Source organism: Pundamilia nyererei, unplaced genomic scaffold (assembly GCF_000239375.1).
Source record: "Pundamilia nyererei isolate P.nyererei 1_Seehausen unplaced genomic scaffold, PunNye1.0 scaffold00020, whole genome shotgun sequence".
Lineage (NCBI taxonomy): Eukaryota > Metazoa > Chordata > Actinopteri > Cichliformes > Cichlidae > Pundamilia > Pundamilia nyererei.
The window spans coordinates 2,138,108-2,141,120 of NW_005187421.1; the positions used below are offsets into that span (position 1 = coordinate 2,138,108).

The 3,013-nt window shown below is 39.3% G+C and overlaps 1 long non-coding RNA gene across 1 annotated transcript; it reads left to right on the forward strand.

The window, feature by feature from the left end:
- The first annotated feature begins 229 nt into the window (after positions 1-229).
- Positions 230-1,028, forward strand: LOC106456136 (uncharacterized). The gene is made up of 2 exons (XR_001290299.1): positions 230-292; positions 516-1,028. It is a non-coding gene; the product is annotated as an uncharacterized LOC106456136 (long non-coding RNA).
- Positions 1,029-3,013: the final 1,985 nt, after the last annotated feature.

Below are 3,013 nucleotides of genomic sequence, written 5' to 3' on the forward strand. Positions count from 1 at the left end.
TTAAGTGTATCCTTCATACATGGAAAAAGCCATTAGTGCTTAAATATCCTAGATTGTCTATTGCATTGAACCTTTAGTGAATGTTCGATGTGTATGCACAGCTAAAAGTGCTAAACGGATCAGACACTGTTGGAACAAATGGCTAACCCATTTATATCCTGTTCTTTTAAGCTGGTACTTTAGTTTCATCAAGTCAATGGTCTAAGCTCAGACAGCTTGTTTGGTTTCCTTTCTTCAGGGCTATGGTCTGGTTGCTGCTCTGTGGGGGTGCCTGGTGTTTAAAGAGATTAAGGTAACGATCAAAATATTAGCTAGTCTTGTTTCTTGACTGTACAGTAGCTCAAAGGCTTTGCATGTAAGTGTGCCGTTTACAAAGGGGAGATTCTAAACAATATCAAGTTAAACTGCAGTTGATCAGGAAGGCATTTACCATCCCAAAAGGAAGAATTTTTAATTAAATGTTTCTGAGAAAAATCATCCTCAGATGATTAACTTCTCCCACTTTCTTTCCGCAGGGCTTGGTGAACTGCCTGATCTTCTCATTGGCCTCATGTGTTGTGCTGACCGGATCTGTGCTGACTGCCATATCAAATCTCTAATAATGCAGAACAGTCAAACATCTAATTTTCTCCATTTTTGTTTTCTGTATCAGTGAGGAGAAAAGGCAGTGTTTGCTTTTTATAAATGCATTAAATCATGTTTAGAAAAATTGAAATATAATTATAAACCTTTTTAGTTGCATAGCAGAAACCTTATGCTCTGCAGTTTACTGTTAGGAAAATATTTAAAGTGGATTTGCGTCTGGACTTTGAAAATCTATTTGGTTTGTTACTAACAAATGAATAACACAAATGTCACATTTAATGCATCACACAGCAGCTGCTGTTTTCACTAATCAGGACTGGCTTTTCCAGCATTGCAGAGGTTGTGTATATATGCCACTGAGGTCTACTTTACAGATGTAAGAAAAAGATGGTTAATGCTAGACTGAATACTGCAAAATTGCTATTAAAACACTTGAAATTCCACCAATGGCATCTCTCACATTTCCTGGGGTTTGTATGCAGAAAAAGATGGTCAACATGATGTGCTTGATTTCTGGGATGGAATAGCTTGGGGTTGGGTTGGGGGGGGGTCAGAACATGCATACTTCATAGAAGTGCTTTTATGGCTTCATTGGACAGGTACAGTGAAGACTGACATGAAAGCAGAGGCCAAGGAAGAGGGAAGAAGACCTGCATCAAAGGGCCGCAGATCAGACTCAAATCCGGGCTAGCTTTTAGCCATATGGCTGCCTCCTTTTTCCACTGAGCTAAACCAGCACCCAGAAAATGTCTTTCTGAAAGTGCTAGATTAAACTAAACGATAAACATGATTTGTAGAGATTGATACTGGCTTTAACATGCCACACTAATGCTGACCTTTTATTTTAATGATTAAAATGTTACTATATTACTTATAACACCAGATTTTAGAACTCTGTCTAGACAAACATCTGGTGACACCAGCGATCAAAATCGCAGTCCTTGAAAGCAGAGGCAGACATTTGATACAGGGCTTAGCCCTAAAAGGTAGTATGCACATGGGATTGCTTTTAATTAAGCAGCAAGGCAGAACAAAATCAGGGCTGTATCAAGACACGAGGACTATACCCTAGTGATGTGTGGATCGATCCTGAAATATCGATTCCTCCGATACAATCATTTATGTTCTAGAATCGATTCTCACATTAACCCCTTAGCAGTCCTACAAATTTACAATTAGTCCCCTAAACCATCCAATGTACCGTGGGCGGTACGTCCGACTGCTAACAGGTTAAAATATCGATATTTTAGTAATTTAGGGTAAATTTGTAGTTTATCATTAACAGGAACACAGTGAAGAAACTATAACATTCTGTCTACATTCAAAGGAACTACTTCCTCTTCCGCCTTTCATAGTCATGTGCAAAATATGGCTGTATAGGGCTTTGGAGTTGACGTCAGGCCGCAATGTGTTGCAACCTGGCGTGCGCACTCGCAACAATGGCTGAGCGTAAACGGAGTAATCTGTGGACGTATTTTACCTCCACAAACAGCCAAGGCGCGGTTTGCTATACATGCGGCAAGACAGTGAGGTGTTGTGGCAACACTACTAACCTCGTGAAACACCTCAGAGTAAATCTTATCACAGAATATGACAAGTGTATGTTCAGGCGAACTGAAGAGGAGGAGAGGACAGGTTTTGCTAGGGCGAGACAAACATCTCTCACGGGGTCCTTTAGTGCTGCAGGCAGGCAACGTTTTCAAATAGCGCACAACTTCAAGTTTTATTTCTATATGATAATTCTGCGTTATTAGGCAATAAGAACAAGTAGTCTGATGTCCTGTAATCATTATGAAGCTATATTATTATATTATTTTTACAATTACATAATACAATAATATATGAAATACAATGAAAGTTTTTGTACAAAGTATCAGTATCGGATCAGTATCGTCGATACCACCCTGAATTTTACTTGGTATTGGATCGGAAAGTAAATCAGTGGTATTGCACATCACGACTGCTAGCTAAAACACTGGTGTCGACACATAAGGTGCTGTCATAGCCTGATTAGCTGCGTATATACGAATCGCATTATTGGCTGGACTATGGGATAAGGTGACATCATTCTAATCTCATACGGGAGCAGCCACACACTTACTAACACTGCAAAACAGAATTGTTAAAGTATTCATTTTAGTTTCAATTCAGGTTCGATTTTTTTTATGTGTGCAACGCAGATTTTCTGTGCGCAGAGACTGTGCCAGCAGTGCGCAATTGCGCACGCGGGCAGCTTAGTGGGAACATTGATTCATAGTATAGGCCTCATCTGACTGACACAAGTTCATTTCCTTACTCAGAGCAGCGTGAATTAATGTATAGAGTTTTAGGTTTCTACAATAAAACAATGAAATCCCAGTTTTAGCTTAATGTTTTAAATGCAACTTGATCTCTTTTATATTGAATCAGTAGTCGGTGTACTAAATGG